Genomic DNA, 25,680 nt, shown 5'->3' with positions numbered 1-25,680 from the left:
TATTTATATATAACCACATACGCTTGACTGGGTACGGTGGGCGGGATATCTATAAATACCAATAATTGTTCATTTTACCGGACACGGAACTGGATTAATAGTTAATAGACTTGTTGAAATAGGGGTGGATTACATTCAAGGGTAATTGGTGTAATTGTTAACAAAGTAGTAAAACCTTGGTTTACACGCAGTCGATAACCTGGTGTATTCATTAAACAAAGTATTAAGACCTTGTTACAATTAGAATCCCCAATTAGTTGGAATATTTGACTTCGGGAATAAGAATAATTTGACGAAGACTTCTGCACTTTATGATTATGACTGATGGACTATTATCGACAAATCCGTATGGACATATCGAATAATCCAGGACAAAGGAAAATTAACCCATGGTAATAAACTAAAATCAACACGTCAAACATCATGATTACGGAAGTTTAAATAAGCATAATTCCTTTATTTCATATTTAATTTCCTTTATTTCATATTTAATTGCACTTTTAATTATCGCACTTCAATTTATTGTCATTTTAATTATCGTACTTTTTAATTATCGCAATTTTATTTACCGTTATTTTATTTATCGCATTTTAATTATTGTCATTTACTTTACGCTTAAAATTAAGTTATATTTATTTTTAATATTTTACATTAGGTTTTAACTGTGACTAAAGTTTTAAAATCGACAAACCGGTCATTAAACGGTAAAAACCCCTTTTATAATAATAATATTACTTATATAGTTATATATTTGTATTTTTACAATTATAAGTTAAAACTAATATAGCGTTGAACTAGTTTATTAGATCCCTGTGGAACGAACCGGACTTACTAAAAACTACACTACTGTACGATTAGGTACACTGCCTATAAGTGTTGTAGCAAGGTTTAGGTATATCCACTCTATAAATAAATAAATAACTTGTGTAAAATTGTATCGTATTTAATAGTATTTTCCTTGAAAAAATATAACTATTTTGTATACACCTCTACGCACATCAATGGTGACACCATTGCTTCTAGATATTTCATAAACTCTGCATAGCTACCTGGTGGCCCCATAAGGAATGATGACAGACTAACTGTATCAAAATATTTGTGAACTACTTTCACCTATCGTATTACGCTGAACGAACGACGGAAGAGCAAGCCTTTTTTGTACCCATACTTCAGAAGGCATGACTGAATCAAAATAGCATTTATCATTTATATAGTTTTTCTAGTCCAAACATGATGATTCAAAATTCAATAATGGATATTTAAGTTGGTCAACATTATAATAGCCACCATTACTGGGCATGTGGTAAAAGCGAAAAAGGTTTTCTTCAACAATGCATTCAAAAGAGAGATTACTTGCAGCACGATGTTTACGTTAGTTTGCTCGAGTTAATGCTGACTCATCCACAGGCTCATTATCAGACATACTTTTCTCAAGTGTTTCGTCAACCATTTTTCAGACGAAAATTGCAGCTCATCATACTTTATGTGACGCAGGGCGGTGAGCTGAGTAATCACTGCAATAACAATATTGTACAATTATTATGCAATAAACATACTGTACAACGTAAAAAATTATTAAATCTCCACATACCTTTATTCTTTAGCATAAGAATAGCAACACCGCGTCCTGCTTCATCCCATTCTGCGTTAATAGTGCACAGAGATAACATGTGCTCTGGATAGCGTCTATTAGGAATTTTTTCTTTAATCATGACATTCAACAGTTTTCATTCTTTTGGTGACTATCTCGGATAGATAATCTTGGGAGGATCTATTGCTGTAAGCTAATAGCGAGCTTTTAAGGAGGTATTGGGAATTATGTCGCTATTGATAAAGAAAAAGGTATTCTGCCATTCTTTTGGAGAATCACTTGTTGTACAAAAGAATCTGTTAAATTTCGCAATACAAAACCACCCATTATCATACGATTTAATAGTAGCAAGATGCGAGAAGAGGCGAATCGATGGCGTTATATTGCGATCATTGAAGTACATCTCAAAAAAGCATGATTTTCCGATTTGAAGCAGGTTCAAATTGACCGACGCTAACGCCATAAAAATTGAAAACGTTAAAATAGAATGTAGTAAAAGGAATGCGAAGAAGAGAATAAAATAGGGTAGAGGAATTACAGCATCGGCCCCCAAGAATTTAGGAAAGATTTCACTAACACGATCTAAATATGCCGAAGTAATTCCACTGCGAATGTTGTTTACATTTAAGGGAGCCATTGATTAGATAATGATGAAGAAGAATTTTCACAGCAATTTAATGTAGATGAGGGTGTAATTAGAGTAGGAGTAAATGTGTAACAGTAAATACGAGTTTAAATAGATGAGAAAAGGCAAACAGTGGATGTTAATCGAATGGACTATAAATCGCCACGTGTCAAGCACATAATATATGTGAGAAATGCAAAGTTAAATAAACAAAAAATTCAAAATTCGATGAGCCACTTTTGCAGAAAATCATCAAAAAGTAACTGTAACAACCCAAACCAATAACCAACCAAATACGCGAAACAAAATTTTTTTTTTTTTTTACAGTGGAGTGCGCCTTGCGCACCACCTCAGGGTGCGCGGCGCGCACAGGTCAGTTTTCAGTTCTTTGGCAATTTTTCAAATAAAGATCTCCCACTTCCCGACATATTTAGACGAAAAGCTTTTTACAACATGTCATAATAGTTAAAACTCACACGATTCAATAATAAAATGAGTTTTACAAAACGGGGCCCACATCGGCATTTTACGAGTTTCATACAAAACAGGAGTTTCGACCACATTAGTGTAAATTCCAAACGACACTAAGAGCATGGTGTTTGGGGTTAAACTACCCAAATTTTGGTCAAACTCCAAAAGCTATCACATCCAAAAGCGTCCCCTATCAAACAAGCTGGAATCTCTAATCCAACCGTACGCCCTTACCCTTGTCAACGCCCGAGCCTATAAAAAGATAAACAACGAGAGGGTAAGCTAAAGCTTAGTGAATGCAATAATTATATATATATATATATATATATATATATATATATATATATATATATATATATAACTTTCTTACTTACTTGCACACACTTACAACAAATCCGTATACATACTAGCAACATAATTAGCATACCATTATAATGTATAACGCTAAGTCCTCGATAACACAAGCTAGTATAACAATATCATATAATGCAACAATACAATATGCTACAACACAATACATAAGCATTGATGTTCACAACATCCATTAGTATTCGAATCCCAAGGCTAGCTCAACGAATGATATCGTCAACATCGAACTTAATTACCATTCGTCCCAATAAATGTGGTATCGTCAACATCGAACTTAAACCCACATATGAGGTATCGTCAACATCGAACTTAAAACCCTCATAGAATTTCACTACAATAGCGGTATGGCTTCGTCAACATCTAACTTTAAATCCATACATGAGGTATCGTCAACATCGAACTTAAACCCTCATCAAAACGTACCAACAATATACTCTAGGATATGGTATCATCAACATCGAACTTTAACCCATATCCCACAAGCAAATAAATCATATACATACATATATAATTATTCCACTCACCTCAACGATTTGGTAATGATTTTATACTTCCGAATGCTTCAAAGTCGAGTACCTAATACAATAAGTACTCAATCAACAAACAAACTTGTTGGGCTAAACACCAACAATTCACTCAAGTGTATTTAATGACTTAAATGCATTAAATGCCCCATTTTCACCAAAACCGCCCCTTAAGGGTTAAGACCATCGTCAATCACTTAAAAGCAAGTTATTAAGGTCTATCAACACTAACTATAACACAATTAGGGTAATTTATACCCATAATCCCCAACTAGGTCAATCATTAACCCCTTTGACTCATTTAAAATCAACACACCCATTTCGGGTCATCCACTAACCCAACTAACACCCATTTACCAATTAGCTAGGTGTGCTAGTAATTAACTAACCAATTAGGACTCATAAGCCTCAATTAACACTTTGAAACCCTAGGTTAGTTACCATTGAGTCTTCATGACTCCATCTTACCCAAGAACACCCAAAATCAACAAATACGGGTTTTATGTTCTTCGTTTACCCAAACCCTAACCCTACACAAAATCAAAGTAAGGAAAACAAGATTAGAGCTTACCACTAAAACCACAACGTAGCTAGCGAGTAGATGAACGACTTTAATACCCGCACTTTGGACCGAGAACAACTTCTTCCTCTTGGATTTAAGCTTTCTCACACAAGAAATCACACTCTCTCTCCAAAATTAAAGTGAAGAAGATAAGGTTGTTGAAAATGGAGTGAATGATACCCCAAGATTTGACCTACTGGCCTCCAACTCGTCCACAAGTGAAATTACCAAAATGCCCATCAAAATATCTGAATAAAATAAACAGAACCCGGCTACAGTGAGGAGTGCGCCAGGCGCACCCCTAAGTGTGCGCTGAGCGCACCCTGCTCAGTTCGCCCTCTGACCTCTATTTTAATATACAAGGTCACCCACACTTCATGTGCCCTATTTACTCTGCTATACAATGAAGATTAGGGTCTTACAACTCTCCCCCACTTGAATCGGAGCGCGTCCTCGCGATCCAAGCCGCATGAAAAGAGGGAAGATAAACCAACACGAATTCTTCGGGCTCCCAAGTAAACTCGGAACCTTTACTACGACACCATTGAACTTTAAAAGTCCTAACCTCTTTATGTCTCAACCTTTTGACCTTCTCATCGAGTATGGCAATCGGCTCCTCAATATTATCTAACTTATTGTTTAGCTCAATTTCGTCTAACGGTACCCAAGATGAATCATCCGCAAGACACTTACGGAGATGGGAAACATGAAATGTATTATGGATCCCCGCAAGCTCTTCGGGTAATTCCAAAGGATACGCAACTTCACCAATACGAGCTAAAACCTTAAATGGCCCAATAAATCGAGGAGCTAACTTTCCCCGTTTTCGAAACCAAATAACACCTTTCCATGGCGAAACCTTAAGCATCACCATGTCACCTTCTTGAAATTCGATCATTCGTCTACGCTTGTTGGCATACGACTTTTTCCTATCTTGAGCCTTTTTCAAATGATCCCGAATCATATCAATCTTGCTGTTCGTTTCTAAGAACAAATCGGTACTCCTGTTTTCTTTTTGACCAATCTTACCCCAACAAATCGGATTTCGACACCTTCGCCCATAAAGCATCTCATAAGGTGGCATCCCGACACTAGTATGATAACTATTATTGTACGAGAATTCCACCAAAGGTAAGTGCTCATCCCAACTACCACCGAAATCAATAATACACGCCCGTAACATATCCTCCAAAGTTTGATTCGTACGTTCGGTTTGACTGTCCGTTTGATGATGATACGCCGTGCTCAATTTCAATTGTGTACCTATATCTTCGTGAAACTTTTCCCAAAACCGAGATGTGAAACGGGTATCTCGATCCGAAATAATAGATATAGGAACCCCATGTCGAGCGACTACCTCTTTGATAAACAATTTAGCCAAAGTCTCCGATGATATCGCTTCCCGAATGGGAAGAAATAAGGCACTTTTCTTCAATCGATCAACTATCACCCAAATCGAATCAAATTGGGTTCTCGCCGTCTTTGGTAATTTTGTAATGAAATCCATGGTAATGTGCTCCCATTTCCATTTCGGAATTTCCAACGGTTGTAACTTACCATACGACTTTTGGTGTTCGGCTTTAACTTGCAAACACGTGACACATTGCTCAACATACTTTACAACATCACGTTTCATGCTCTGCCACCAATAATCTTTCCTTAAGCAAGATACATTTTCGTCGTGCTCGGATGAATGGAATACCTTGACTTATGTGCTTCATCAAGTAGCACTTGTCGATAATTACCCATCTTAGGCACCCACACTCTTCCTTGAAAAGACAACAAACCACGCGAACCCATAGTAATGAATTCCGATTGCCCCACAATTTGTTCCACATGCTTGTTGTGAACGTAAGCTTTAATTTGAATCACACCAAGTTTTTCAAGAAAATCATTAGTAATAATCATACGTAACAATCCTAATTGTAACGCCGGGTGGTGACTCTTTCGACTTAACGCATCCGCGACCACATTCGCCTTGCCCGGATGATAAAGTATTTCACAATCATAATCTTTTACCACATCCATCCACCTACGTTGACGATAATTCAAATCTCTTTGATCGAAAAGATGTTTCAAACTCTTGTGATCCGAATAAATCGTACACTTGACACCATACAAGTAATGGCGCCAAATTTTCAACGCATGCACAACCGCCGCCAACTCAAGATCATGAGTCAGATATCTCGTTTCGTGTTCCTTTAATTGTCGAGAGGCATAAGCGATGACTTTACCTCTTTGCATTAGAACACACCTGAGCCCATTTAAAGAAGCATCACAATAAACCGTCATGTCTTCCACACCTTCCGGCAACACTAACCCCGGAGCTTGACATAACTTCTCTTTTAACAATTGAAAAGCAATTTCTTGCTCGTTCTCCCAATTAAATCTTGCGTTCTTTCTTGTCAATTTCGTCAATGGAGAAGCGATCTTAGAAAAGTCTTGGATAAACCGACGATAATAACCGGCCAATCCGAGAAAACTTCGAATTTCCGTAGGCGTAGTCGGTTGCCCCCAACTCTTTACCGTCTCTATCTTCTCCGGATCTACTTGAATACCGTCCTTGTTCACGATGTGGCCAAAGAATTGAACTTCCCTTAGCCAAAATTCACATTTGGAGAATTTAGCATATAACTTCTCCTTCCGCAACGTCTTTAACACACTCTGCAAATGATGTTCATGTTCCTTCATACTCTTCGAATAGACAAGTATGTCGTCAATGAACACAATTACCGACTTGTCCAACATAGGTTGGCACACTCGGTTCATAAGATCCATGAATGCCGCCGGTGCATTCGTAAGACCAAAAGGCATAACTATGAATTCAAAATACCCATAACGCATTCGGAAAGCCGTTTTCTCGATATCTTCCTCCCGGACCCTCATTTGGTGATAGCCGGACCGTAGGTGGATTTTGGAGAAATACGTTGCACCTTGGAGTTGGTCAAACAAATCGTCGATCCTAGGAAAAGGATAACGATTCTTGATCGTCACTTTGTTCAACTCCCGATAATCGATGCACATCTGCATGCTACCATCTTTCTTCTTTACGAATAAAACCAGAGCACCCCATGGCGAAGCACTCGGTCGAATAAAACCCTTCTCAAGCAACTCTTGGGTTTGATTTAACAACTCTTGCATTTCCATCGGCGCTAAACGATAAGGAGTTTTAGCAATAGGAGTAGCTCCCAGAACCAACTCAATGCGAAATTCAACTTGTCTTTCCGCCGGAACACCCGGTAACTCATCCGGAAAAACATCTTCAAACTCATTTACCACCGGAATTTCACAAATGGAGGGTGGCTCATCTCGAGTATCAACAACATGGGCTAGAAAAGCCATGCCACCACTAACAAGGAAACAACGTGCCCGTGCAAAAGTGCATATCGGCACAAGTCTTCTTTGTTTATCACCGTGAATAATTAACTCTCCCCCACTTGGGGTTTTTACCCGAATAAACTTATCATGGCATGCAATATCGGCTCTATTATGATCGAGCCAATCCATACCAACGACGATATCAAAATCACCCAAAGTCATCGGAATGAGATCGATTTTAAAATTTTCGGCACCAAACACAACATTACAATTTTTACACACATCAACCACTAGCGCCGTCTTGCCATCCGCTATTTCAACTTCTACCGGATGACTTAAGTTAACTAGCGATTTATTTAACTTAGACACGAATCTTGGAGAAACAAACGATAAATTGGAACCACTATCAAATAGGATTCGTGCCAGATTAGAGTTAACCATGAAAGTACCTGAAACGACTTCGTTGGATTGTTTGGCCTCCTCATTCGTCATCAAATAGTTGCGACCCCTAGCCGTGCCCGCCGCTTTCTCCAACCGTTTAACATGATCGGTGTTCAAGTCGGGGCACTCCGACCTTCGGTGTCCTTCTTTGTTGCAATTAAAACAAGTGAGCTTGTTTGTTGAAGGAGGCTTTGTACAATCCTGAGCCAAATGACCTCGTACCCCACAATTGTAGCAAGTAGGGATAAAGTTCCCGAAACCTCCCTTCTTCACACTATTTACACTTTCGGAACCCTTCTTGTTCTTGTTCTTCTTGTTGGAAAAGTTAGAATGACTAGAACCTTCAAACTTTCTTTTAGAAAAAGTGAAATCACTTTTTCTTGGAACCTCCGGCTCAAAATCCCGAACCAATTCAAATAACTCTTCAAAAGACTTAGCCGCTCCTCGACTAATCTTACCCTTATACTCATCATTCATGGTACGGTAGAAATCTTTCATTAGCTTGTGATCGTCACCAACATATTCCGGACAAAAACGAGTCTTTGTCAAGAAGGTAGACTTGAGAGTGACCAAGTCCATTGAACCTTGTTGCAAATTGTGCAACTCATCCCGGATTCTATCAAGATCGGAAGAAGTTCGGTATTCTTGGAAAAATTCCTTCTTAAACTCCTCCCATGTCAAGCTCATGCATTGCTCTTCACCATATAATTTGATTTTATCGTCCCACCACAACTTGCCTTCTTCGCGCAACATGCTAGACCCATACCTCGTCTTCTTCTCGGGAGGACATTCCGTGGTACGGAAAGCTCCCTCGATATCGGAAATCCAACAAGTGTTTTTCAATGGATCCCTCACCCCATTAAACATCGGAGGTTGAGTATCCTTGAAATTTTTGTAGTGGAAGTCCCGCCTTCCACCCCCACCATTACCTTCACCCCCTTCGCCTCGAGGATAAATGTTTCTAGCTTCCAAAGCCTCCTCTATTGCGGCTTTCATTCGTTCATTTATCATTTCGGTCACTTGTCCATCAACCGACTCTTGGAAAACCTTTCAAACATTGTCAAGAAAGTCCTTTTTTAGCCTTTTAAAGATGGCCTCAACCTTGACCGTGAGTTCAACGTCCTCACTCGTACTTCCGTCATTGGTGTCGTGTCCATTTCTCATCTTCATTCTATAAAACGAAGTAAATTAAGCACAAAACGAAAGAACTTAACACATATGTATATACATCTACACCACACTACCCCATCTTGCTCAACAATCGTCGTACATCGCTTGTTTGACACGATTTGAACCCGTAACAATGGTAGCTAATCATTGTTACGCGAGCACGTCGCATTAACTTGCTAGTACAACGCCTATCTCGCTTGATGATCGCTAAAACAACACAAAACAATTAGTGCAAGGTTAATTCACATAAACCTAAGCACTAATCAACTCCCGGTTCGACCCGTCTCCTACAAGTCCCGCATAAAGCGCATACACAAATAAGTCTAAGTCTAGGCACCTATTTCAAGTCGCCTAAATCCCTTAGACCATGCTCTGATACCACTTGTAACAACCCAAACCAATAACCAACCAAATACGCGAAACAAAAATTTTTTTTACAGTGGAGTGCGCCACGCGCACCACCTCAGGGTGCGCGGCGCGCACAGGTCAGTTTTCAGTTCTGTCCGGTTTGGCAATTTTTCAAATAAAGATCTCCCACTTCCAGACATATTTAGACGAAACGCTTTTCACAACATGTCATAATAGTTAAAACTCACACGATTCAATAATAAAATGAGTTTTAAAAAACGGGGCCCACATCGGCCTTTTTACGAGTTTCATACAAAACAGGAGTTTCGACCACATTAGTTTAAATTCCAAACGACACTAAGAGCATTGTGTTTGGGGTTAAACTACCCAAATCTCGGTCAAACTCCAAAAGCAATCACATCCAAAAGCGTCCCCTATCAAACAAGCGGGAATCTCTAATCCAACCGTACGCCCTTACCCTTGTCAACGCCCGAGCCTATAAAAAGATAAACAACGAGAGGGTAAGCTAAAGCTTAGTGAATGCAATAATTATACATATATATATATATATATATATATATATATATATATATATATATATATATATATATATATATATATATATATATATATATATATATATAACTTACTTACTTGCACACACTTACAACAAATCCGTATACCTACTAGCAACATAATTAGCATACCATTATAATATATAACGCTAAGTCCTTGATAACACAAGCTAGTATAACAATATCATATAACGCAACAATACAATATGCTACAACACAATACATAAGCATTGATGTTCACAACATCCATTAGTATTCGAATCCCAAGGCTAGCTCAACGAATGATATCGTCAACATCGAACTTAATTCCCATTCGTCCCAATAAATGTAGTATCATCAACATCGAACTTAAACCAACATATGAGGTATCGACAACATCGAACTTAAAACCCTCATCGAATTTCACTACAATAGCGGTATGGCTTCGTCAACATCGAACTTTAAATCAATACATGAGGTATCGTCAACATCGAACTTAAACCCTCATCAAAACGTACCAACAATATACTCTTGGATATGGTATCGTCAACATCGAACTTTAACTCATACCCCACAAGCAAATAAATCATATACATACATATATAATTATTCCACTCACCTCAACGATTTGGTGATGATTTTATACTTTCGAATGCTTCAAAGCCGAGTACCTAATACAATAAGTACTCAATCAACAAACAAACTTGTTGGGCTAAACACCAACAATTCACTCAAGTGCATTTAATGACTTAAATGCATTAAATGCCCCATTTTCACCAAAACCGCCCCTTAAGGGTTAAGACCATCGTCAATCACTTAAAAGCTAGTGATTAAGGTCTATCAACACTAACTATAACATAAATAGGGTAATTCATACCCATAATCCCCAACTAGGTCAATCATTAACCCCTTTGACTCATTTAAAATCAACACACCCATTTCGGGTCATCCACTAACCCAAATAACACCCATTTACCAATTAGCTAGGTGTGCTAGTAATTAACTAACCAATTAGGACTCATAAGCCTCAATTAACACTTTGAAACCCTAGGTTAGTTACCATTGAGTCTTCATGACTCCATCTTACCCAAGAACACCCAAAATCAACAAATACGGGTTTTATGTTCTTCGTTTACCCAAACCCTAACCCTACACAAAATCAAAGTAAGGAAAACAAGATTAGAGCTTACCACTACAACCACAACGTAGCTAGCGAGTAGATGAACGACTTTAATACCCGCACTTTGGCCCGAGAACAACTTCTTCCTCTTGGATTTAAGCTTTCTCACACAAGAAATCACACTCTCTCTCCAAAATTAAAGTGAAGAAGAAAAGGTTGTTGAAAATGGAGTGAATGATACCCCAAGATCTGACCTACTGGCCTCCAACTCGTCCACAAGTGAAATTACCAAAATGCCCATCAAAATATCTGAATAAAACAAACAGAACCCGGCTACAGTGAGGAGTGCGCCAGGCGCACCCCTAAGTGTGCGCTGAGCGCACCCTGCTCAGTTCACCCTCTGACCTCTGTTTTAATATACAAGGTCACCCACACTTCATGTGCCCTATTTACTCTGCTGTACAATGAAGATTAGGGTCTTACAGTAACTGCTACCACTGGGACACAGGCAGCTGTGGCAGATTTGTGTTCCCGAGGTAAAAGGGACTCTTTATTTTTCAGTTTAAAGACTTTATGTTTTACAAAAATAAAGACATTAAACTGGGGACATTTGATGGTGTGTCCTAAAAGCATCATTTTTATACAAAATAAAAGGTCAAAAAGCATAAAAGTTAGTAATTTTGACAGTTTTTATTATTATCCGTCTAGCGCTCAGTCAGGCCGCCCAGCCTCATGCGTAAGCCCTGAAGGCAACTATTATGCTTAAGCCCTTGATTAGGTACGTGAGCGGCACGTAGGCACGTCAGCCTACTCCAAAGGCGGTTCGAAATATATCGCATAACTGAATTAATTAGCGTTTGACACTAGTCTTCGAGAATTTTGAACATTCTACACCTATAAATAGACCACCTGGGTCATACATTAAAGGAGTTCAGTTCAGTCAGAGAGAAGTACACTTTCTCTCACACACAATATTTTCTCAATCTAAAACTTTAACATCTTAGCAACAGAACGCTACACGGACCAACCTCAGTTTGGTTCAAAGACTGATAAGGCCACCCCACAGATATGTCATCTATGTTCCGGGTCTGTAGGGATCCTATCATGAGGGCAAACATCAGTCGATATCATATTGCTTAAAGCTAGGCTGTTATAGTATTGTACTGGTACCTTTTACCCACTATACGAAAAATAGTACCAACAAGTGTATATGTATTGATATAGCTATAAAATAAATATAACATAACTATCATATAAAAAACAGTATAAAAGCTCTACCGAAATAAAGTTCCAGTTTATAAAAACAAACCTATAATTTAATACGTATAAAAGATATAATCTAACCACTTATAACACCTTACACTTCTATTCTAATACTAGTTCTCCATAAATTATTATCAGAAGTCATGTCCCCCTTCAAAGAAAGCTCCCTCAAGTCGAGCTTGATTCTATCCTCCCACCCATGTCTCATAACACCGTCAACCGTGAGAGCCTCAACTCTCCTCACAGGTGCTATATAAAGTAGCCTCTTAACATCGTCAAACCATCTAATTCGACCTTCTATCATCTTGCCGATATATGATGCTTCCGACTCATGAATTCTGTCTAAAAAGTCCATTTGAAATCATATCCAACATGAGTATTTCACACGGCCACATAAGCATCCTCATATCGGCCACTTCCATTTTGTAACATCCCAACCCGTTAACCAACCAATTACGCGGAATAAAAAAAAATTTCTTTGTGCATCACATGGCGCGGCGCGCCATGACCCCGCGCGGCGCGCCAAAGGGCCTGGACAAGCTGCTGTCCCAAAAAGTCCCAAATGCGAAAATGTTTGAACACTTCCCGACACATTTAGACTAAACGGTTTTCACAACATATTATAATAGATAAAACTAACACGTTCCATTAATAAAATTAGTTTTACGAAGACCGGGCCCACATCGGCCGTTTTACGACTTTCGTACGAAAATACAAGTTTTCAACCACATGATTTGTAATACAAAATAAAGGCCGAGCATGGCGATTGGGGATACGCTACTCAATCTTAATCAATCCAAGAGCAAGCCTTCTAAAGCAACTATGCAAGTCCACTAGTCCCCGCTTACCCGAGCCACCGCATCCAAGCAATCTATAAAAAAATGTCAACAACGAGAGGGTAAGCTAACGCTTAGTGAGTGAGAATATACTACATACATATATATGCATAAAATGGACACGCCACACAATATCAAATAACACATACCGGATCATCCGAGCATATAGCAAGCAAAACTAAGCTTACCGTACAATTGCGATACCACTAGCTACAACATCAATGTAAGTTCACTCACAACGTTATGAACAACACTACCAAGCCACACCCGAAGGACTAGCTACAACACATCAATATCAAAACATAAGATAAAATAATATCCCCGAACCTACAACCCAAGGCTAAACACTTAACCTTAACAATAAGGTGGCCGTATAACCGAATCACCATGAATCCGCTCTAACCGAAATTCACAACTTACGAGAAGACGACCGTATAAGCCGAGTCATCATGAATCCACACTAACCGAGGTTCATTTCCCTAAATAATAAGATGACCGCCAAAACGAACCATCAAGAACCTATATGTGAAGTGATCTCTATAACCGAGAACCGCTTCACCCAACCCGCACCCATCCTACACATACATATGCACATAGGATATTAACACTCACCTTGTCGTCTTGAATAATGCCACCGAAATAAACCGCAATCGCCGATGGAATGTACCTATTCCATTTATCACATAACAAGTAACACAATTAGGGTGGATATACAAATCAACCCAAATTGACTACTAGTGCAATTTTGACCTAAAAGCACTTCCAAGCACAAAACGCGCCCAAACTAACCAATATTCACTAACACAAGTGAGAATGGTCCTAATATGCCAAACGAACCCAATCATAGGTGTTAAACACCTATCTTGCCCAAAATGACACTTAAACCCTACTTTTGACCCAAAGGAGTCAACATCGCGCCATTAGCAAGTTTTGACACCAAAACATATTTAACTCGGTTTTATACTTCAACTTAATCCATTTTAAGTTTATAAACCTTACTAAATCAACAATTGGGTCATAACCATCACCAAACCCTAATTTTGACCCATAGTCAAAATTAGTCAACCAAATAACCCTAAATGGGTTCCAATACTTTCATAATCACTAAACCTAGTGATTAAACCCAAATTCAAGTTCTAAACATAACCAATTTGTTCACTGATGATGTAGCGTGAGGGTACGAAATAGTATTATTTTTACTAGGAAATACTACAAAATATGACACAAGTTTTATTAATTTACGGATGGGATATACCTAAACCTTGCTACAACACTATAGGCAGTGTACCTAATCGTAAAGTAGTGTAGTTTTTAGTAAGTCCGGTTCGTTCCACAGGGAGCTGGTGAAACTTACTATATTTTTAACTATATTTATACAAAATATATATAATTATATAAGTAGTAATATTATTATAAAAGGGGGGTTTTACCGTTTAATGACCGGTTTGTCGATTCTATATTTTAAGCGTAAAGATAAATGACGATAATTAAAGTGCGTAAAATAATGACAATAAATAAAATGACAGTAAATAAAATTGCGAGTAATAAAATGACAGTAAATAAAGATACGATGAGAAATATAATAAAAGAATTATGCTTATTTAAACTTCCGTAATCATGATGTTTGACGTGTTGATTTTAATTTATTACCATGGGTTAATTGTCCTTTGTCCTGGTTTATTTGATACATCTATCTGGTTTTTGTCCATAATAATCCATCGGTCATAAATATAAAGTGCGAGTATCCTCGTCAAATTACCCTTATACCCGAAGTCAAATATTCCAACTGATTAAGGATTTAAACTGTGACGCAGTTATCACTTCTGTCAACAATTACACCAGTTATCACTGTATGTAATCCACCCCTGTTTTAATTAGTTTATGAATATTAATTCATCCACTTGATCAGAATGAATAATCAATTACCCAACCCAATTGATTAATTAAATGATTATAACAGATTCCATATGAACATCACTAAATAGGACAACCATAATCATTATTAATTATTAGGTTAATTAATTTGAAGATAGGTTCGACAGACTCCAATGAGTTGTCACTCAATTAGACAATACCCCCCATCTATTAATAGTCAATAGTTCAATTTCCACAAGTGTCGGTCTTTTGCCCAAACCTTAATTATGGTACAAAGTTCAATAACCCCGTCTTAATATTTTAGCCCAACATCACGATTACTTCGGCTCAAATAAGCATAATAATAACTTAGCTACGAGACATTAATGTAAAAAGGTTGAACATAACTTACAATGATTAAAAATAGCGTAGCGTTACACGGACAGAATTTCGACTTACACACTCAAATGATCTCTATCATAAATCTTATTATTATCATAATTTAAACTTAAAATTAAGATTATTGTTATATCTTATTACATTAACATTATGATAGAGATATAGAATATAGATATTGATAATTGATATTGATAATTGATCGAAGAAAAAAAAGATCGGAGAAAAATTCTCCTCTCTCATTCATCGAACATAGATCCCTTTTATAGCGAAATATGAAAATTGAATTTTCATTTACGACCCCTGAACTATGCTCAATTAACAACTTTTTATTATTTAATATTATTCTTATTATGAATTATTTAAATATTATATTTTATTCTTGTGCATAGTTGACTCGTAATTTTTACACCGTTGCGTCGAGCGTTGAGAGTTGGTTCATGTCCTGGTTTCGGATTTTCGAACGTCCTTGCGTACAATTTTATATTTTGTACTTTGCGTTTTGTAACTTGTACTCTTGTCATTTTTAGACGTTCCTCATCAATAATTTGAACCTTTTTAATTGTATCTTGTACATTTGAGCTTTTTGGACGTTTTGGTCTTTCAAATCTTTGTTTTTGTCTTTAAATCTTCATTTTCGAGCGATTTGCGTCTTTCGTCTTCGCACTTATTTATTTAACTATTACAACTAAAAATAAGGAAATTACATTTAAAAACTTTACATATTGGAACGATATTGCTACTAAATATATGTTCATTTGGAGCACTATCAAATATCCCCACACTTGAGCGTTGCTTGTCCTCAAGCAATACAGAACTTGAAATAAAAACATACATGAATCACTTTTTTATTCATCACACTTTGTACATCAGTGATTTTGATATAGCGGTATAAACAATGACAGTAATGATGGTTAAAGGTGGGTGTGTCATCCACAGTTGCCTTGGGTTTAGGACAACGACACTTGCAATCAAATAGCCGATTTACTTTCGGTTTCCAAAGCAAAGTGCACATTTGAAAGGCGGTTTACAGTCCCACATGACTATAAAAATTTAGATCCTTTAGGAAATAGGATCTTTATGAAAACATTTGATCTTTTGAAAATTCAATCTAGCTTTTACCTTAGATAAGTTTTCTGATTTGATCCACCATTGGTGTTGCAAAATATATTTGTGGATCAATATTTTGGCTAAAAACATTTAGGTTCGTGTAATCCACTGCTATCCCGGTATCGGAAAGCACACATCCAGGTTACTTGTTCCGTATATTACCTTTCGGCAAACTACCGTCCGGTTGTAAAGGAAAGCGATGAACAAGAAACTGTTAAGGCAATGTCCCGTGACATGCAGATGATTATGGTCTTTTAACGTGTCGGATGCTAGAACTATCCTTGGTAGGAGCGATAGTAAAGATCATCCTATGATTTTTCGGTCTGGCACAAGGTCCTGTCTCCGACCATGCTATGCAACCACCGTTCTTACGGTTGACACCCGATTTAGTTCAGGTGACCTAATGAATTCCAGGTGAATTCCTAGGATTTTACGTTCAATGGTAATGAACGCATTGAAAATGGATTTTCAGAAAACAAATCGGTTTGCAATTTTGATCAAAATATTTTCTCGTTCAAGCTCGAGTTTAGATATCATTGAATTCCATGAGTTTGAATTCTCAATCTTTAAGGTCAATCTCTAGGATTGAGTAATATCAGTCTTAAAAGCTGATTTTTAATCTTTAAGGAGATTATCCTTTCTGGGGATCTGATTCATTAGTCTTATCAAGCTAATTTGCACGGTGCCCCCCCATTATACGAGATAAATCCTTCTCATGGTTAGGATAAATCTGACCACTTGGCAACCCTGTTTGATGCTGAGGTCCGTGGATTTCCTGCTGATTTTAGAGATGACTTTTCTAGATTTTTCGTCAACCTACAGCTGGTCTGGACGACAACTTCATGACCTAAATCAAGAAGCGCGTGTCTTTTTCGGAAGACTTTACTTCCTTCAAATGATGGAATTGATTCATCGTGTAGATCCATCTTTCTTTCAAATGTATTACAGTAAACCGGGTAAAACTGATTAGTATCGTCCAAAGCAAAAGTACCTGCAATAATCTTGTACAAAAATATGTGATATTTGTTTTAAATTGAATAACTTGGTACATTCTTCCCACACTTAGTTTCTTTCTTTGCCTTTTTATTTTCTTTTATTTCATTTTAAATGAATTCAAGCATTTTAGGGTGTTTCTCAATTTATGTCCTTTCCGAGGTAACGATAATTTCGGTATTATCACCTAGTTTTCACCGTTCATAAATATGTATAAACATGATTTTAAATTCATTTAGTTGAAAATTTTTCAAATTTTCACAAAATTTGGCAAATAAACTAAGTGCAAACCCGAGAGAATTTATAACCCTTCCCCACACTTGAGATCATGCAATGCCCTCATTTGCATGAAATCAGACTACAATTATAAATTCATGAGGGTGATTAGCGTAGAAAAGTGATTAAAAATACCGAGTTTGCAAACATATTGTTATTTCACATTTGATTTTTTGCTTCTTGTCGTCAAAATCAGTAGCTATTGCTGAACTTAATGTTAGTCTTTGAAAGTGCTTTGTTCTACCCTGTTTTGTACATAATATAAAATACAAACATATATATACATATTTTTGAAGTTGGGTATATTACCCCACGTTTCAAAAATTTATAAAGTATAATATTTTTGGCATACTTTAAATCAATAAAATTAAAAATAATGATAACAAAATTTGTCGCCCCGCCCTCGGGTAAAGTAATTTCGGCTCAACGACCTAGTCTTTAACTCACGACGAATTTTAGAAATCATTTTTTAAACTTAATGAAATAAAGTAAATTTTTGTTTTTAAAATCATTCAAAACATAAATTTAAAAAGCATATTAATTTTTTATAAAACCTACTAAATAAAAAGATTCAGAATGGAGGGAGAAAACTAGTTCTTTAGTGTCTGCTAGCGGAAAAGACCAATCGGATTCCATTCTCGGAACTACACGAGAACAGAACAACTAACTCTAGACAGCATTATCTTTTCAGAACATTCGAATCTCTCCACACTTAGGTAGCTGTGGTGTCAAAATTGTGATTAACTTCATTGTCAATTTCTCTTGGTCCATAATCAACTTGCATATCCGTGACTTTTTCTTTAAGCCATTGGTCGGATTCCTGTGTAATATCCACAATTTCAACTAGTTTCTCCTTTTCTTTAGGTGATAGATTGGATACTAACCGGTTACATAACTTAAAGTTCCCCTTGGTTTTAGCATCGCGAATCCGTTTAATAAGTTTCTTCATTGAACTATTAATAACGGGATCATTTAATTTCGTATCAACAACGGGGTTCTTTGTTATCATGTCATCATTAGGTGTTACTTCATTTTCCCCACACTTAGGCGTTTTATTATTATTAAGCACTACCGTTGGAGTTGGTAAAACAACATGGTTATTACCAATCGTTTTTACTGGTTCAACGGTTTTAGTTGGTGGAGATTTAGACTTTCGAATCATAAAGGTGATAGATTTGTTACCACTTTTAAGTGTCATTCTTCCATTTCCTACATCAAATAACGCCCCGGTGGACGCTAAGAATGGCCGACCTAAAATTAGAGGAATGTTTGGGTCCTCTTCTATGTCAATGACAATGAATTCGACTAGAAAGGTTAAATTACCTACTTGAATGGGTAGGTTGTCAGCAATTCCAACTGGGTGCTTAATGGTTTGATCAAAGAGTCGAACACTCATATCCGTTGGACTTAACTTACCTACACCTAATCTCTTATATAAGGAAAGAGGCATAACACTTACACTCGCACCTAAATCTGCTAGTGCATCATACATGACACAATCACTAAGTAGACAAGGAACAATAAATTCACCCGGATCACCTACCCTAGGTGGAGGTTTTGGTGGAACTGTCTTCACCGGGTTTATATTTACGGCTTTTGTTTCTTGCACTTTCTTATTCTTTTTCTTCTTCTTCTTTCCAGAGGTATCACAATCTTTATTACCTATCACTTGCTCATACTCAACTCCTTTTCTTGGAAACGGGATGGGTGGTTTGTATGGTGCCACCACTGGCTTTACATACTCGGGTGGTGGTGGTGTAACTTCTTCATTGTTACTCTCATCTAAAACCTTCCCATCTTCTGATGCTGGTTTTTCAGAATTCGTTGAAACCATATTAACATTCTCATTCCGAGGATTTACTTCAGTATTACTCGGTAGCTTTCCTTGTTCCCTCTCACTCATCATGCTAGCAAGAGTACCTACGTGTTTTTCTAGATTCAAAATGGAAGCTTGTTGAGTTCTTAATGACTGATCAAACCTCTCGTTCGTTTGGGTTTGAGTTTCAATAAATTGTGTTTGAGATTCAACTAGCTTAAATACCACTTCTTCCATATTTGACTTTTTCTCTTCGGTTTGTTGTTGTGGTTTATATAAGCCAGGTCTTTGTTGATTGAAAGTGTTGTTTTGAGTTGGTTGGTTATTCGGACCTTGTTGGTTATACCAGTTATTTTCGGGTCCTTTTGGATTGTAAAGAATGTTTTGATTTCGATTGAAGTTTAGCTTTGGCGGTTGATAATTATTTTGATAATTATTTCCCGGCCTTTGGTTCATATAGGAAACATTCTCTCGTTGTTCCATCGTTGGTTCAATGTGACAATCTTTCAATAAGTGTGGTCCACCGCATTGCTCACAACTGATTTGTATTGCGTGAATATCTTTATTCATCTTTTCCATTCGTCTTTCGAAAGCATCTATTTTTGCGGAAACGGAATCAAAGTCATGGCTAGAATCGGCTCTAGCCGCTTTAGATGAACGATATATATCTTTCTCTTGGTGCCACTCATGAGAGTGGGAGGCTGTGTTATCAATAATTTTGTAAGCTTCAGTTGCGGTTTTCTTCATAATGGAACCACCAGCTGTTATGTCGATGTCTTTTCGTGTAGCAACGTCTACGCCTTTATAGAAGATTTGTACTATTTGAAAAGTATCTAATCCGTGTTGAGGACATCCTCTCAACATCCTTCCGAATCTTGTCCACGCCTCATATAGAGTTTCATTTGACTTTTGTGTGAACGTAACAATTTCTCCTTGAAGTCTCACGGCTTTAGATGCCGGAAAGAATCTTTTAAGAAATTTCTCAACTAAAACATCCCATGTGTCAATCGCCCCTTCAGGTAACGATTCTAACCAATCTTTGGCTTCTCCCTTTAAAGTCCAGGGAAACAACATGAGATAGATCTGCTCATCTTCCACTTCTCGGATTTTGAATAGTGTACAAATTCTATTAAACGTACGAAGATGTTCGTTTGGGTCTTCATTCGGTGCACCATTGAATTGGCATTGGTTAGTTACCATGTGTAGGATTTGTCCTTTAATTTCATAATCTGGAGCATTAACTTCTGGTTTAATAATGGCGTGACCTTGGCCCGTGCGTGTAACTCTCATTCGGTCTTCCATACTTAGAGGTTCTAGATTTTTCATGATTGGAAGTGTTGTATCTGAATCACTAGAGGTTTCTGATTTAATGGTTTCTTCCTCAACAATCTCTGTTTGAATGATTGGTGGTTCCGGAGGAAAGTTTAATGGTTCGGGATCTACAAACCGTTCCTGAATATTCTCCGGATTCTCAATTGTGAGGTTTGTTTCAAAAACTGGATTATCGGAAATTTGAGTTTGAGGATTTGGTCGACTTGATGACGATTCTAAAGAAAAATCAACGGCGGCGATATTCGTTAAACGATGTCTTGATCGAGTTACAGGTGGTGAACGTACAAAAGGTGGTGAACGTTTTGCTCGGTGCATTCACTGAATATCCTATTAGTTTTTAAAAAGGAAAGAAAAATTATAATAAGTTATCCAATTAATAGACTTTTCTGATTTTGCCCACGTTTCGAATAGCCAAAAGATGCAGCAGAGGGGCAGGATTCGTTTGGTCTCAATATAATTGAGGACTGTTTGGCTCCAATAACCCGGTCCACGTACAAATCCAACTATTACTACGAACCAGAAAATTTTGATGTCTATTAATTTAACTACTTAAAATAAGTTTTCGTAATTTTAAGAAATTTAGATAAGAAGTAGAATAAAATTCTAAGTCCTAAAAACTAGAATGGCGAGAAATAAGAGAGAAAAAGATTGCGCGTCGAAAAATGTCGAAAAATAAAAGGTCGAAAAATAGGCGTCGAAAAATAAAAATAAGAAAGTAGCACGAAAAACGGCGTCGCAAAATTCTAAAGCATCTAAAACTTAGTCTAAGGAATAAGCACTTAAGGGATTTTACGGCAAAGCCTAAAAATTCTAGAAGTAAAAATAACTATGGCAAAACTAAACTTAATACTAAAAGTTGCGACTATAGCCTAAAAATCTAAAGGTAATAAAACTAAAAAAACATTTTTTTTTTATAGACAAAATTTTAAAAATATATATATATTTTTTTTTTTAAAATTTTTTTTTTTTTTTTTTTTTTTTTTTTTTACGTTTTTTTTTTTTTTTTTTTTTTTTTTTTTTTTACGTTTTTGTTTTTTTTTTTTTACGTTTTTTTTTTTTTTTTTTTTTTTTTTTTTAAATTTTTTTTTTTTAAAAAAAAACGATTTTTTTTTTTTTTTACAAATTTTTTTTTTTTTTTTTTTTTTTTTTTTTTTTTTATATTAAAAAACGATTTTTTTTTTACAAATTAATAATTTTTTTATAATTATAATTTTTTCTTAAAACTTTTTTTTTTTTTTTTTTTTTAATTCATTTACTATTCATGAATAGTAAATGAAAATAAATTAATTAATTTACTATTCACATGAAAGCGACATGATAGCAATTATTAATTATAAGTTACATAATATACCCCTGAAGTATTTAATAAATACGACTTTTTTTTTTTTAAAATTTACGTAAAGATTCTTAAATATTTTTATATTATTATATTCTATTTCAATATTATTATATTATTATATTCTATTTCAATATTATTATATTATTATATTTTATTTCAATATTATTATAATTAAAAATATAGCGTTTTAGCGCTCCCCGGCAGCGGCGCCAAAAACTTGATGATGTAGCGTGAGGGTACGAAATAGTATTATTTTTACTAGGAAATACTACAAAATATGACACAAGTTTTATTAATTTACGGATGGGATATACCTAAACCTTGCTACAACACTATAGGCAGTGTACCTAATCGTAAAGTAGTGTAGTTTTTAGTAAGTCCGGTTCGTTCCACAGGGAGCTGGTGAAACTTACTATATTTTTAACTATATTTATACAAAATATATATAATTATATAAGTAGTAATATTATTATAAAAGGGGGGTTTTACCGTTTAATGACCGGTTTGTCGATTCTATATTTTAAGCGTAAAGATAAATGACGATAATTAAAGTGCGTAAAATAATGACAATAAATAAAATGACAGTAAATAAAATTGCGAGTAATAAAATGACAGTAAATAAAGATACGATGAGAAATATAATAAAAGAATTATGCTTATTTAAACTTCCGTAATCATGATGTTTGACGTGTTGATTTTAATTTATTACCATGGGTTAATTGTCCTTTGTCCTGGTTTATTTGATACATCTATCTGGTTTTTGTCCATAATAATCCATCGGTCATAAATATAAAGTGCGAGTATCCTCGTCAAATTACCCTTATACCCGAAGTCAAATATTCCAACTGATTAAGGATTTAAACTGTGACGCAGTTATCACTTCTGTCAACAATTACACCAGTTATCACTGTATGTAATCCACCCCTGTTTTAATTAGTTTATGAATATTAATTCATCCACTTGATCAGAATGAATAATCAATTACCCAACCCAATTGATTAATTAAATGATTATAACAGATTCCATATGAACATCACTAAATAGGACAACCATAATCATTATTAATTATTAGGTTAATTAATTTGAAGATAGGTTCGACAGACTCCAATGAGTTGTCACTCAATTAGACAATACCCCCCATCTATTAATAGTCAATAGTTCAATTTCCACAAGTGTCGGTCTTTTGCCCAAACCTTAATTATGGTACAAAGTTCAATAACCCCGTCTTAATATTTTAGCCCAACATCACGATTACTTCGGCTCAAATAAGCATAATAATAACTTAGCTACGAGACATTAATGTAAAAAGGTTGAACATAACTTACAATGATTAAAAATAGCGTAGCGTTACACGGACAGAATTTCGACTTACACACTCAAATGATCTCTATCATAAATCTTATTATTATCATAATTTAAACTTAAAATTAAGATTATTGTTATATCTTATTACATTAACATTATGATAGAGATATAGAATATAGATATTGATAATTGATATTGATAATTGATCGAAGAAAAAAAAGATCGGAGAAAAATTCTCCTCTCTCATTCATCGAACATAGATCCCTTTTATAGCGAAATATGAAAATTGAATTTTCATTTACGACCCCTGAACTATGCTCAATTAACAACTTTTTATTATTTAATATTATTCTTATTATGAATTATTTAAATATTATATTTTATTCTTGTGCATAGTTGACTCGTAATTTTTACACCGTTGCGTCGAGCGTTGAGAGTTGGTTCATGTCCTGGTTTCGGATTTTCGAACGTCCTTGCGTACAATTTTATATTTTGTACTTTGCGTTTTGTAACTTGTACTCTTGTCATTTTTAGACGTTCCTCATCAATAATTTGAACCTTTTTAATTGTATCTTGTACATTTGAGCTTTTTGGACGTTTTGGTCTTTCAAATCTTTGTTTTTGTCTTTAAATCTTCATTTTCGAGCGATTTGCGTCTTTCGTCTTCGCACTTATTTATTTAACTATTACAACTAAAAATAAGGAAATTACATTTAAAAACTTTACATATTGGAACGATATTGCTACTAAATATATGTTCATTTGGAGCACTATCATTCACCAACCCAAAATTCACCAACACTAACAATAAACCCGATTACTAGCATCACTAAACTCACTTCATGAGTTTAAATGGGTTTCTTAACAATTTAAGTTCAAACCCTAACTTTGAATATCAAATCAAACAATGAAATTCGTAGTTAAAACTTACCACAACAACCAAAACGTAACTAGGAACGAGGTGAACAACTTTAAAACCCGAGACTTTGATCAATTCAAGCTCCTTCTTCTCCAATTCAAGCTCTCTCACTCTAGAACTCTTCCTCTCACTCTAAATGTGGATGAGAGTGTTTGTGTGGGTGAGAAATGAGCTCCAATGGAGTTCTAGATCAGCTTTGATGACCCCAAACCGACCCTAAGTGAAAAGACCAAAGTACCCTTCATTTAAGCCTTTAAAAAAGGCTGAAAATTGCATCAGACGGGTTCGGCGCGCCGCGCCAAAAGGTGGAGCGCCGCTCCAACCTACAGGTCAGTTTTCAGAAACTTGTTTTGGCCATAACTTTTTGACCGTAGCTCCGTTTTCGATGAATCAAATATCGTTGGAAACGTAATAAGATTTCCTTTTCAATGGTAAGGCTTTGAAACATCAACACAAACTTTATTTGGGGTTGAAAAGATACGTACACACCTTGTCACTTCAGACAACGTCCAGTTTCCTTCGGCGTTCGAGCAAGCAACACGTACACTTCATACACGCATCGTACACCATAAATACATTATGTACAATAAATATTTGGGTCTTACAACTCTCCCCCACTTAAACTCGATCACGTCCTCATGATCTTTTCCACTTAACCAATCCGGAACTACTCAACGGCCCTCAATCCTAAGTTCCAATCCGAACTTTCCTAGACAATTCTTCCCAATGAATCACCTTTAACAACTAAAATCATCAACCGTGATTTATCAAAACCACTATCCGAGCACTAAAACCTACTCTTTTCCCCATATCGAGAAAAACTCAACCAATCTCGTATCGAGATATCAATTCCTTAGCGTACCTTTACCAAGGACAACGCTAAATGTGACCAAGTCTCAACCTAAAGTCAACGATCCGAACGTTGAAGATCGAACCACATGAATCCTTGCGAATTACACTTACCAATAAACATCCTTTGTAGTGCGCAATACAACTAATACGCTACTATCCTAAAATCATAAGCAACGGCTAAAAAAAAAGCGCCCAAAATGACTATGGCAACGCTAAACCTAAGGTGCACAAAATCGACTATTGTCACACCCGTAACAACATGTGAGCGAAACACGGCTATCGCCCTACTAATCCCA

This window comes from Rutidosis leptorrhynchoides, chromosome 1, assembly GCF_046630445.1.
Source record: "Rutidosis leptorrhynchoides isolate AG116_Rl617_1_P2 chromosome 1, CSIRO_AGI_Rlap_v1, whole genome shotgun sequence".
Classification (NCBI taxonomy): Eukaryota; Viridiplantae; Streptophyta; class Magnoliopsida; order Asterales; family Asteraceae; genus Rutidosis; species Rutidosis leptorrhynchoides.
The sequence above is the reverse complement of the archived record's forward strand: the minus strand, read 5'-3'. Positions refer to the sequence as shown.